General features: G+C 35.6%; 1 protein-coding gene across 3 annotated transcripts in view; it reads right to left on the bottom strand.

Moving 5' to 3' along the window:
* Window positions 1–14,613, bottom strand: part of tnr (tenascin R (restrictin, janusin)) — a 154,113-nt gene that overhangs the window by 81,971 nt on the left and 57,529 nt on the right. For all 3 annotated transcript variants that reach the window (XM_017422513.3, XM_017422515.3, XM_017422514.3), the window contains exon 3: window positions 953–1,005. The gene's annotated coding sequence lies outside the window, so the exon portion shown is untranslated. The remainder of the gene's footprint in view (window positions 1–952; window positions 1,006–14,613) is intronic.

The following is a 14,613-nucleotide window of genomic DNA, read 5'->3' as shown; positions in this document are numbered from 1 at the left end:
TATAATCATTTGAAATTAAAATAAGTGAAAGGTGTTATTTGGCTCCGACAGATCACAACTACAGAAACTCATTAGATAAAAAAAGAGAAAAGAACCGCCTGTGCTCTGATTATTAAAATGGAAATGCTGTAATACTTACAAAAAGGTTTTGAATAAATTGTCAAACAAACTGTAAAGTATGTTTTTTGATAGTCACAACACAATAACAGGAGTTTAAAGATTAATTCTGAGAAAAGAAAGTGCCTTGTAAGTGCAGGTAGCTGACAGAGTCTGGAAAGTTCAAGGGACCTCTGTACAACTTTGCAAGACTTTTTGGCTGCATCTACACATTTTCTCTCTTATAAAAGAAGTATAAAATATACCATACTGGATTATGTGAACAGATAACACATGATTTTTTCTAGTTTTTGTTTACGTGTTTTCACATATATAAAGTTCCAAAGTTCTTTTTTTTCTGATGAGTCTTTTCCAAATCAGCATTGATTTTGTTGTTTTTTTTTTACTTGTAAGGTAGGTAAAAACTACTTGTAAGTAGGTTTAAAGCAGCACTGGATCAATGATGATGTGTAGAACTTGTTCTTTTCACATTTCTAGGTCACTTACCAAACAAACAATATGTACTGTGTGTGTTTGTGTGTGTTTGTGTGTGTATGTGTGCGAATGACTAGCATGTGATAGTTAACTGACAATCCATTTGTGTTCCCATTAGAGAGCCAGTTATGGTGATGAATAGATACATGGAAATTAGTGCAAGATGAGGGTTAATTGTCTGATTAGATGTGCTTCAGGTTGATGGATGCACAATAAGCCAATGCACATGGAGCAATCATTAAGTAATATTAGACTATTAAATTGAACATAACACTGTAGCCAGAGGGGAAATATGGATGTCCCTTAATGTGTTCCAGCATGTAGGTGTGTGCTTATGCTTGTGTGTGTGTATGCACAGTACCTTTTCTGCAAGGACTTTGTTCTCTCGTGCCCAGGTTCTCTCTGTGACTGCACCTGCCCAGACGACAGGAAATTTGGATTTACAGTCATTTACATTACAATAATTATACGTATGAACTGCTGTCTGCCAGACTTAAAAGTAGAGCACTCTAGAAATAATTTGAAATTCAAATTGCTTGGAGGTAGAGTCACAAAGCCTCTAGCACCTCCCACACACTATAAACTGAGAAGCGCACAAAACACAGGTAAATTCATAGTCTGAGCCTTTTCTGTTTCTTTAAGATTGGCAGTGCTTATATAGTAAATTAGCTGTATAAATCAGCATTTTTATTCACAGCACAAACAAGCTCTGCCTCCATTGGCCCCCCATCTTAAAATGACAAATATACACAGGTATATAAAAACAACAAAAAAGGGGGGAAAAAAACTCACACATTGCAGAGAGGTTTACAGAAGTGTATGCATGTAAACATTTCCCTGCTGAGATAGAAAAAGAGCACATGGAGGCTTCTCTTTCAACAAAGAAAATGGGAAAAGTGCTCATTTGTTTTCTTCATCTGGTGTGCTGCTGGGGATTTTTGTTGTAACACACCTCCTGAGGCACACTCGCTCAAATACACAAACTTGCACCCACGCAAACACAAAACCAAGCCCCGTCTGCTTTTACCAGAGTCTCTCTCAGCCACCCTCTTGTAAGAAATGACATGCTTTGTTGGCCGGGATGACTTCAGCTCAAAGGAATTGTTAATTTTGTAAAAACTGTGACATTGTCACTTGGCTTACTTCCAACAAAGACAATAAATTAAATCAACAAAAAAAGTCGGTCTGCATTTGGCTTTTTAAACATACAAAACGTGATAGATGCAAAACCATCTTGCAGTTTCAAAATGCTTACATAGTTGTTTATCATAGTGTATTTATTACACATCAGCTACTTCATTCGCAGCATAAAGTCTATGATTACCTGCACCCTCATTCAAACTCATCAGACTCCTGTAAACTGTTTCTGCAGACAAACTGCTGCATAACAAACTGGAAGCACAAAATTGACAAGAGTCATTCAGGAAGGCTGATGACTGAAAGCATTTATTTTGAAACTCAGTGAATAAGAATTTAATAATCTTTCTGTTTTTTGCTCTCCACCTCAATCAACTTTTGAGAAAAAATATTTAATATCACAGTTTATTTTCTGTTTCTCATTTGGTGAAAGGCAGGGAAGAAAGATCAACTTTATTACAGATTTTCCTAAACAACAGTCTGCTGCTGGGCACTTCTCAAAAGAGTGAGAGAAGCGAAAGAGGAAAGTATATTAAATACATTAATATGAAATAAAGATGCGATACAAAAAACAGAAAAATGTTGTGATCACATTGTAATGTGGAAAGTAAATGCAAATTGCATGTTCAGTGAAATCTCCCTACTTACAGAGCAAGTAAGGCCATGAGAAAAACAAATTACTTATGAAGGTGGGAAACAATGAAACGGAAGCATTTAAACAAGTTGGAATAATGTGTCATTACCTGCTGAGACCAGCCTGGTGTCACACATAGGGCATAAAAGCTACATTTGCAGCCAATATCACCGAAATTACTAGGCAGCAGTCTGACGTCCAAGCTGCATTGTAAGTAACAAAGTTATGACAAAAATAATACTGTTAACAAGAGATAACTAACAATTTTATTTAAAATGTTGCTATTTTAAATATGTGTCCAACATAAAGAAGTACTAATTACTGTACGCTGACTATATCAATTTTACAGATGTTGAGCTCAATTTTGGAGTAGCTGAGAATCCTCCCCAAACCCCTACTCTGAGTGTTTTTTTCCTTAATACAGAACTTTGATCTCAGACTGCAGGTTTGCTTGTGGTTTTTAAAGTTTCTAGAAGTAAAAGGCAGAACTCTCATTTATCAAACTTGTCTCTTGTCTGGGATAGAGATACCCTGTCTACTTTTACGACTGGCTTTAAAACTTTATTCTCTGATAAAGCTTATTGTTGGGAGCCATCCTTTAGCTATGCTATCCTATGCTCTTAGTCTGCTGGAGGACAAACATGCTCACCACCTTTTGTTACTCTGCTGTCTTTACTCTCTTACTCTCATTTATGTATTTGCAAGTATTGCTGCCATTAACTCGATGTTGTCTCTTTGTTTTTCTTTCTGCATAAACTTCGCCTGTCCCAATACTTCTGTGTTTGCCTGTGTCTTCTCAACACCTAGCTGATTCAGGCAGATGGCCACACATCTTGGTTCTGCTGAAGGTTTCCTCCTGTTAAAAGGGTGTCATTTCTCTCCACTGTCGCCCACTGACCTGTTCTTGTATGGGGGACTGCATCAAAGTGAAGAATCAACACAGTCTGCTGGTTTCTTTAGGCAAGTTATTTATACTAACTGGAATTTTACAATCTATTTTATATTTTTGTATTGTATAATAAATGGTTTAAACTGAACTAATTGTAACTGGATTTAAATTAGTTTTAAACCAAACTGTATCTAATTTTCTTGAAATGCACCTGTTTGCTGTTTGTGGCCTAAAATGGCTTTTGTTAGGAATCGGCTCCATATAAACAAACTGAAATATGACAGAGGATTGTTAGAACTTGTACTCAACAAGCTTATTGTCCTGGCAACTTGGAAATGTACTTACAATATTATGAAGTGTACCTCATTAAAAATACATTTACAAATGTAGATGTGCTGGTAAGTGTTTCACAAAGCCACATTATTCAATAAAGTACTAATATTAAAACAGAAAATTAAGAATCAAATGCATTACCACGCACACATTAACAGATATTTTCTGTTTGCCGTCCTACTGTGAGAGTACAAAGTTACAGATGGTACAGTTCCTTTGACTCCTTTTGTAGGTGTGAGAGTAGCACCGAGGGATGCTTTTGAATGTAAATCTTATCATGCTACCGCTGTTTACTTGCTGGGCCAGCAGCCACTGAAAAACGCTGTTATCGCAAAAAAGAAAAAAAAAAGAAAAAAGATGCATAAATAAAAACACAATGGAAATGAATGCACATATTAGAAAAAAAATCTTTTCCTGTGACTTGAACCCAACTAAGCAAGTTGGAAATAGGAAGTTGAGAAGAACGCAGTACTGAGTGGGAAATACTGATGTTTTGAGGCAAAAATAGGAGCAGAAACTATGGTTACTTCATACAACATCTGTGGGGGAGTAAATCAAATCAAATCTGTTGGTGTTTGCCAACTTTTTTTATCTCCCATATGTTCTTATTTTATATCCATTCTTGTAAGCTGTGGGTTTAAAAAAAGAAAAGAAAAAACCAAGAGTTGACAATAAACACACTCTCTCGAATGGCATCTGGCAAGAATCCTGAACCGAGTTAATTTTCACATTTACTGAATGTGATCATGATTTGATTCAAAATGCATTCCTTTAATCAAAATTTTAATTAAAAGATTTGATTGATTTTATTCTTACTATGTGAGAAATAAAGGGTAGCAGCCTTTTTCCAAAACAATCACTGCATTTGCTATTTATCATGTGGCTTCTTTTTAAATAATAATGACTAAGTTTGCTACTTTTATATTCTGTAAAAAGTTTAAATAAGTAAATAAAGTGATTGTTATTTTGACATGTATGAATAATGTATGATTTATCCATAGTGTTTTAAATTGCAAAAAAATAAAGAAAGAAAATGTTTAATTATTTACTTATTTGCACTAACTGAAGCGCAATCCAATATTCCAAAAGGTTTGGAGCTTCATATCCTTCATATCAGGTTGAATATTTACCCGCACTACTTGCACTAGTTAAAAATTATATATATACTTTACCCTTTTTAGTGAATCCAAGGTAAGATAAATATGTACAAGCATCATTGTGTACACAGAATAAATTTTATTTAACAAATTAATTTCAAAAGTTTGTGGGCAAATATTTGAGTGGAGGCGGTAAGTTCACCAATTCCCTGGTATCATAAAAACATGTCTGCTTAAGTATTAACCAATAAATCTTTGCAATATTTTCTGTGCTTTATTGAAAGGAAGATTAAACAAAAATATATACTTTTCAGGGATTCCTTGTGGTCACCAAAGTATAGAACAGAAAACTGAATGTATGATACCGTCTGCAGTCCTAAATCTCAACATACCAAAGCCACTCGAGCCACTACATAAATCATATTGGCTTATTGAATTGAAAAAGTATGAAATATCTTGGATGATAGATAGTTGGTATTTAGGCAAGATGGCACACAGCCACGAGTGAATTCTCCTGTGTGTGTGTGTGTGTGAGAGAGAGAGAGAGAGAGAGAGAGAGAGTGAGAGAGAGTAGAAAAAGAAACAAGCAAAAATTGTGAAACAGATTGAAAGACATTCCCTCTCCGTTGGTCTCTCAAACACAAAGACATGCACACTTTACTACATTGTGTTTGAACCCTATAGGAATCTCAGCATTGTTTTATTTTATTTTATTTTTTTTACCAGTGGACGATTCCATTTCCGTTTGTTGATGCAGCAGATGGATTCCCTCCCACCAACCATTCATCAACTGCCACACTAAAACCTGCCTTTGCCCCTTTTATACCAATGAAAAATTGGTTCTAGACCATCTTTTCCCACCAGAACATAAAAGTCGTTTAGCGTGTCATCAAACGGGTTCCATCGCTTGGAGAAGCGAAGCAGGAAAAAAAAAAGTTTTTGTTTTTATTATTATGAGTTTCACAGCACAAAACCAGAGACTACAAGTGCAAGTAGAAAGTTGCTGTAATCCTGAGTAGAAAGGTGTAAAAACATAGACTAAAGAAGAAAAATCTAAAGTTGATTTTAGTCCAAGTTATAGGTGGAACTCGATATGCTGCATTACAAAAAGATAATATATTATCAAACAGCTAACTTGTTTAACTTGAGGAAGATTTTCTCTCCTAAATCAAACTCCCCACAGTGAGATTTGTTTCTTTTTTTTTTACCTCTTATTGCAGTCAAAATAAGATTTATGTCAGCGTCCACTAACATGTTGATTAAGTCCAGCCAGAACAGATTGCCAGTTTAGAGGCCCCTTCAATAATGCAGATAGGAGAGATAATGTAATTCCTAGCATGATGCATTTGATGGCCATTTCTCATCTGAAGAGGCTGATGGGCTGCTGGCTGTGGGCTCAGTTGCAGCAGCTGCTCTGTCTGGTTCTGACAGGTGAAGCTGTGCTTGGATCCAGATGCTGTTTGCAGAGCTGTTGTTTAATCTCTGCTGTTTTGTGTAAGTCCAGTGGTTGCTATTTGAACCTGCAATGGTTTTATAACAAAAGGTGTTATCAAAACACCACACGGGGTCAGGAACATACGGGTTCAACATAACACTCCAACCGGCAGAACAACCACCGTACACACAGACACGTACAAATGCTGTAGATGTTTTTGCCTTTGCCTTCATCTCATCAGCAATCGAAGCACAACCATAGCTTCTGTCATACAAATACAACTATAAAGTGGAGGTGGAGTTGTTGGCATATTAATAAAACTTAATCAGAATTGTTGTCTTATGTTGAAACATATTTTCAGTAAGTCTCTTTGTTGTTGCTCTGCCAGTAATGCAGAACCAAAAGCCATTAATAAAGCCCAAAGGTCAGTAAAGAAAGAGTCTACCTACCACTGTTTAATGGAAGCAGCAATTTATTGCAGTTTTCTCTGGTAAAATTTTACAAATCTACAACATGTCTAGTCAGCACAGCAGAAGTGGAAAAGCCTTGCTGATGTGATTCTCAACTTTCTATCAGTGTTGGTCTGTATCCAAAATGACTCCATCTAGTGAAACCAGGGATCCCCTGGAATGGATCCAAAAACAACCAAAAAAAACATTAAAAAAAGAAAGGTGTGAAGATCTGTTTCGTCTATTCCTTCACTTTACCTGCATCAACTGGTAATCAGTTGTATTTTTATAGGTTTAACATGGATTCACCTAACCTGCAGTATCTCTGTGCACATCTGTCTTTGTAGTAGAAGCGCACACACCACTCGTCCATATTTAAAGATGAACCTTGTCAGAGCAGAATGCAGAGGTTAGAGCAGCGGGTCGGGCTGCGGATATTCTCAAGGATGACTGTGATCGAGAAAAGAGCGTGAGAGATGGGAACAAAGCAGCTCTCCATCGCTCGGTATTGAATTTTACTACAGTGAGAACATTAGAACTAATGCAGACACGAGGGGATACAAGCCTGAGAGTTTCTTTGGATTTAATGTGGAGAAAAAAAATATCACAGGTCTTTTGAAGTGTTCTGTTGGAAGACTGGATTAACTAAAGACTCTAAAAGGAAAGCAATCATTATATTTTCTAACATTAATGACAATTAGAGAATTTATATTTAGAGGCTAAGGGGTGACTAACAGTAAAGAAAAGCAAAATAAGATAGGAGGGAAACTAACACTTTTAAAGTTTGCTGAAAGATAATCAAACCCAGATCTACAAACAGGGCCCTCTGTATAGTGAGCAAGTACAAACATAGAAACTATGACATGACATTACTAAATTAGATTCATCCATCTCTTTTCTAAAGCAACCAGTAGACAGAAAAGATGTCTGAACACATCAGCCTGTAGCCCTAAAGTTCAACGCTTGACTAATTTGCTCTTTTAACTTCCTAAAGCTCCTGCACTTATTATTCTGAAGGTATCTGTTTTGTTTTTATGTTAAGCAACCAAAACATAACCCAGACACAGAAAATTGACATATAAATGCAAGAAAACGCTTAACTTAGAAACCATGCATATGAGATAAGAATGATGTCAAATCCAACAAAGAAGACATTTTAAATATGTCTTAAAACAAAATATTCAGCAACACTTCATGTGAAATCATGTGATTAAAACAGGAGTTGATGAGGTTTTCAATGAAATCTTGATTCATGAGCACTAGGGATCTCAGGGAATCTTAAAGTTAAATTTCAGCCTTCAGTTTCACCTAATGCTTTATTCCCAGCTACAAACAGACTGGAAGTGTCTGCCAGGGTGTAAAAAGCTTTAGTTCTGGGCAAAAAAATAAAAGAAAACATGCATTACACACACACAAAAATAAAAAATAAAAATAATTTTTTTTTGTTATTATTTGTGTTGTTACTTGTCTAAGCAACTTTTAAACCCATAAATTGACCAAACTTATTAGCAGCTGAGATTTGTACTTGGGCTTACATTTCCACTGTCCAAAGACTAAAATGATGCAGTTATTTCTGTAGTTTAGATGCTGTCAAGGAAGTGATTCATTTGTTTTTGATGTTTAAGCACATTTTGACATTTTTGAATTAGTTCTGCAACATAACTTCAAATCTATTTAAAAAAAGGCCAATCCCTAATTGATTGCATGGTTCCAAAGAAAGAAAGATGTGTGTTTTATTGTGCGAGTGCTGCATCTGAGCTAAATCCTTTTTCTTATGAGTAATAGACTTCCTAATAATCTCAAAAGATAGCTCTGACTGCCAATAAGCAAATCTGCCTTTTCACGAAGGACAGGGAGCTTTGATAAAAGTTTTTCTATTACCTTAGTCATTGAAGCAAAACCAGTGAATCAACTCTGCGTGTGTTACTGATTCCTGGAAACCTTGTCAGATGTTTAACAACCATCTGCTTGAATACAGATTTCTGTATTTTAGCATTTAAATCAATGAGGAATTTAACTAGATATGTTTAAAACAGCAGTGCAAAGCAAATGTGTGTGATTTCTCCAGAGTTGTAAATATAAATGTTAAAGTAGTATATTAAATGGTGCTTCATATATTAGTAGTGTTATTTAGTTATATCATGGATTTGTGACAGGGTAAAATAATAACTATGACATGATTTGAGAACTATATTATTTTTATAATTATGGTTAAAAGGCTGTAGAGATGCACAGATTACTGATTTCCTTTAATAATACCAATTTCTGATTTTTGTAAAGCTATGACCTGCCAAAATTTCTTTTTGACATGTAATTAATAGCCTACATTTTATTTCAAATTATTTGTTGAAAGAAATTTCTGACTGTATGTTTGTAAAAAAATGCATAAATTAGCTGATTTGAAAATCATCTGATTCCAGTCACTGATCGAATGGCTGGTGCAGCTTTAGTTTTAATTTTGTTGGAAGCCGATATGTTTTTGAAATACAGTAGCAGATAGTTTTAGTTGACTAATGTTCTTTTGTCTTTGTGTTCATTTTTTTCAAAAGTCTTTGCAAGTTTTTTTTATGTTACTTGTTGAATAAATACATATTTGATAAACTGCTGTGTTGTGTGAACTACCTGTGTATTTTTATATTCATAGTTTTTACAGTATTGTTTTTAATACACTTAATAATGGATAGGTTTAACTTGCTGCACCACTGCAGCATGAATGCTCCGCATTATGTGGGACACAGAATTTACTGATACAGCCTTAAGTGTGTTAGTCACATCATAGTCACGACAAGACCTCTATTTTGAGTTCAGCTGCTGAAAAAATAGCAAACCCTTTTAGTTTGTAGTTGCTACCAGCCTGACCTACTTCAACTATTTATGCAAAAAAAAAATCAACATAAAGATTTAGCAGTGAACTGAAATCCAAATAATTATGTCTGTGTGTGTGCATGTGTTTGTTTGTCTGTAGCATGAGCCAGATAATTAATGAGCCACTGGATAATTTTTACTAAAACTTGCAGACGGGTGTACATCTACAAACTGGTAACTTTTGGAGTTAATCTAATTTAAAAAGGGCACCACAGCAAAGCAACTGCAGCAAACATGAACATGGTAATAACTCAGCAAACTTTAACTTTTACAGATATCTGGCTAAAACATGGTGTGGTAGTAACTGTGGCAACAAAAAAGGGCTATAACTTACTCAGATAATGTGCTAATGTTTATGTAGTAGTAGCTGGAACTCATCATTAACATCTACTCTGAGCGCAAAAACATATTGCAAGATCTCACGATTTCAAAGGAGATAAAGTTATTTACAAGGTTTTACAAAAACAGCTTTAACACCAGTCATTTTTTATCATAAAATTTTCTTAGTTACTGGATATAAAAGGCACAGAGTGATACGCATTCCTTCAAGAAATTATCATGCCTTTAATTCCAGCTGATTTTGTGAAAACAACAAATAGGTCAGTCTTTGTCTCCTCTGTCAGGTATGTTATTTACCTCTCTTTGAGTTACTTTCAAATGTTACCTTTCACATTACTGCCAGCTTATACCAGTGATATCTGTTTATCAGAGATCAAGGTTGTTGCTAGATTCATTGTGTAGTTTAGTTATGACACTAAACTTCCCTTTAGTTGCCTCTGTTAAATGAACAAGCCATACACACACACATGCCTCTGCACACACACAGACAGAATGACAGATAGCTTGGAGAACATAAGTTGATACAAGATAATTTGTTATTTTGAGTCTATTGATCTGCATGTTACACAACAAAACAAGTCTCTTACAGAAGCATCCCTACAGCAATCAGCTTCAGCACACTTTCTCAGTCTTTCCATTCTAATGATGTGTTCAATAAGTCTTCTAAGAGGCTGAATACACTAAAACAGACTGTCATTATCTAGGACAGGAAAAAAAAAAAAGCACGATAAATAACATGACAAGAACACCATTGTCAGATGACATTGTTTTATGTGTGAGGTTCCGGACACAAAGGCCATAGAAGCACAGTTCTCTCCAGAACATCATTCATCATCCACACATGCAGGAAAAAAAATAACATTTATTCTATTTTTAGGGAGATGTTCCTTCACTGTGGTTACACTATGTGAAGTCTTACTCCAGGAAGAAGTCCAGCACACACATAAGGTGGCAAATTATCCAGTCAGTGGGGAATGGCATGAAAGTCATTCTCACCAGGGGCTGTTTTCCAAGTAGTATAACTACTGAGCTGCCTGCTCAACTAGGACAAATGGTTTTCTCCTACTCAGTTCACTACGGTAACCTAGACTAATTAGCTAAGCATCCCCAGCTGAGGGCTTTGGATGCCGAAATGTTTCCCTTGACCACTAAAGTATTGTCTGCATCCAGCAGTGTGAGTCACTACATCAGTCTGCAAGTTCTGAACATATATTGCACACATTCTTTATTTTTTTAAGGAGGTAGTTTAGAAATGCATTCTTAAATTATTTAAACATTTATCAGCTCTTAATATTGATTGATTGAATTTTTACAATAAGCAATGAAACCTTGAGTCAATAAATAATTATCCAAATGCCAGTAATAATGACCAAAAGCCTGGTAATCAATGCATCATCGTAGACATTGAGGACAGTAAGCAGCCTTTAAAAGACTGAAACTTGCTGTGTTTTAAAACAAAAGCAATGAGTCTAATAAAGTTAAATTAGTCTTTTTGACTGTTTGCAGCTAAACTAAAATAACTGAAAAGAAAATTGTAATATTAAAAATAAGCTGATGCAAAATATTTTACTTTCCCCAATTTGAATGTGCAAGAGGACTTCTGTTTTAGTTTTTCAGGCCAATGAAGCTGCATAAATGCTGTATGGAAAGAAAATGGAAAGTAGAACAAACAACAGTGCTGAAACCTCCTCCAGGATCATTTTTTTATAGAAACAGCTACTAGAGGTGTTGTTGTCACTGCCTCTCAAACCTGCTATACAAGTGTGAGTGTCTGTTGCTACACGCACTCAAACACACACACACACATACGCATGCACACACATACGCACACAAGGTGCAATGTGAAAAATGTGGGAGACGTGTAAAAATAAAAAATAAATCTGTGCACCAGAAAATGTCTGTGCAGGGTCTGTAAACGACATCTGATGCTGGCTGGTTGTAGTGGCATTCTTTGAATTATGGGAGCAGCAACAGGAACCAGAACTGTGCACAAATACAGATTTTTTTTTTTAAGTGCACAGATAAAATGGACAGCTAGTTTATTGTGAAAACTTGTTTGCTTAATTGGGCAGAAGGTGTGGCTTAACCTTTTTGTAAATTACTGTACATTTTGCCTGGTTTTTTTTTCTTCATTATAATTTACTAACTGGTGGCAAGACATTTCTTACTGTTAATTATAATTTCCTTTAACAGTACTGAATTTAAGTGTCAAAAACTCCAACCAAATGCGTTCCACACACAAAGAAGAAATGAACTGCACAGTGTGACAGTAAATAAAGCAAATTAGAGCTTCCATTGAATTAAAATTGTGAAGGGTTTTAACTAGATAATGAGAGCCTCTTAACACTTAAGCAGTAAAGCAAGTAATTGCTTTTTCATGGACTCAGATTTTGAATTTCCATCATGTGGTGAGACTAACAAAATCCAATCACATGGATAGCAATTAAACTCTTCAGTGAACTTCTGACATGGTTCACTTCCAAGGTAATCGCATAACTTACTGTGATCCATACTTAATTTCCCTTCGGGATGTCAGTAATGTCTTCTGTGTGTAGAGTAGCCCAAGTTTTGTTAAAGGCATGTACTCCTGTCATGTTCAGTGCTTGCGTTTACAAAGACGACTCATTTACAGACATCTTGTAAATGACTGTAAATGTGGATTGGCTCTTATTTAAACTTTCAATGTGTTAAAGAAGTTAGCTGACCTGAAAGCTAGACTTTTGGAATGTGCAACCTGCGGCATCTACCTTAAATTTAAAAGTACTTGTACATCCAATGATTACTTTCTCCAAGTTTCATTAAAATTCTGCTGATAATTCATGACATATTTTGGTAACAGACTGGCAAAATACAGAATACTCTAACATGCAAACACACACACAAATACAAAACAAACACAAGCAAAAACAATATTGCCTGCTGCTGAAAAGCAAAAGGTGGGCAATATAACATTTCTGATTCATTTAAACATCATATTTACCTGTTATTTTTAAACACAATAGAGCAAATTGACCATGATTGCCAAAACTGTGAATGTTGACTGGATTTTGAATTATGTTGTTGTAAAATAAGCACATCTTTAAAAAAAAAATCAACATCCAATATGTTGATGTGCCATTTTCAACTGAATATAGTCAAAATCTTTTGTCATCTTTAATAAACATTACATATGTCACATAAATATTTTAAATCAGTGTTGTAGTAGCAAAGCAATATTTTTTTTTATTAATTTACCTTGCAAAAATATTTAATTTATCTTTTGAAAACAGAACTTAGTCCAGTACCAACTGAGAATTACTCTGTTGTCTCTGTGTTAACAGGCACCAGGTTATAATAATGGATAATTACTTATTACACACACAGTATTGCAGTTGTTGAAATCGTTGGGTTTCTTTTTATTTTTGATTGGTTGTTTTTTTGTTGTTGTTTTATAATTGCATGATCATGCAATAAGTGCTTTAATGATTTACACTAAATTTTAAAAAATCAGTTGGTGACACACTATTATGGCTCAGTTTTAATAAATATTCCTGTGTTAAGATGGTATACATAAGTGAAGAGAGGCATGTTGGTCAAATCTTCCTGGCTTTTTTAAAATAAGGGGTTTGTGTTCAGCCTGTGACACCAGAACTGGGCCAAACACCAGAGGGATCCCAGCAATGCTTTTGATTTCCTGCAGGTTCCATTTTTAATGCGAGTCTGAGTCACTGTGCGACTGCTTCCATATGCCGGCCTGTCCAACAGCAAGAGCAGATTTCATTACAGGACCGGTCACAGCAATGTTTGCTGCTAACAAGCTGCTGCTCCTCTCAGACCACTGCTTGTTTGGTGCATGTGTTGTAGTGCTTGTTTGTGTGTCCACATAGATTTACATTTGTCTTTCTGTGCTTGTGTGTACGCATGACCCTGAGTGACTTGTTTCCAATAAGAAAATGAAATTCACTGAGGGATTTCTCCCCCACTCCCAATGAACCATTTTTTTATTACTTCACCTGCACTTCCTTGAGCCACTGGGTGTGCTCCCATGCTGGAACTCTCAGAGAAGTATCGGCAGCATCTATCTTGTGGACAGAAGTGCTGAGTGGCTATTATTTCTCAGCAGACCACATAAAAACCACAGCAATTAAAAGCTATTGGGCCATTCGACTTTGTCTTCTTAGAAGAAAAAAAGAGGAAGTGAGTAGCATGAGAAGAAAGGCAGAGAAGAAAGTGGTACTGAAGGACGATAAAGAGGCCTAAACTGATGAGGCTTAACTGAGAAAAGACCTTCATGTCAGTAGTTTGAGATGAAGATGGAGGAATTAAAGAGTGTGAACGAGGCTGTGAAATTAAAGATGATGAAAGACAGTATATGTTCTCAAAGGGACATGAATAAGCTGTAAAGTAAGTAGAATTGAAAGCAAAAATAGACATGTGCATAGAATTTGCCCAAAGGGCCCCTCTTTTAACTAAATTTACTGTATACCTGCTGTGATTCTGCCAGAATATGATCTCTTCTAAAGCCTACTGAGCTGCAAAAGGCATTTTGACCTTTCTTTTAGCATCTTTTTTACAAACCACTGAGTTGTTAGTCCTTGTGAAAGAAATAAAGAACTGTCATTATGAGGTTTTTTTTAGCTGAGTGTTTTGATCCTGCAGTTTGCAGTTTCCAAAATGCAATTTGGAAGTAGGAGTAAAGAGAACTTCCTGAAGTAACAATCTGGAAGATCAAGGGATCAGCTTGAGAGATGAGCTTAAACTGCACATCTGCAAAGTTGTATTGCAGAGGCAAGCCTGAATATAAATGCAAAAAAGCTGTAAATAATATGCTGTCAGTCAAAACTCCAGTACAAGTCAGTGCCAAC

This window comes from Kryptolebias marmoratus, linkage group LG20 (genome assembly GCF_001649575.2).
Source record: "Kryptolebias marmoratus isolate JLee-2015 linkage group LG20, ASM164957v2, whole genome shotgun sequence".
Classification (NCBI taxonomy): domain Eukaryota; kingdom Metazoa; phylum Chordata; class Actinopteri; order Cyprinodontiformes; family Rivulidae; genus Kryptolebias; species Kryptolebias marmoratus.
Note: the sequence above shows the minus strand (reverse complement) of the source record. Positions and strands in the feature narration are given on the sequence as shown.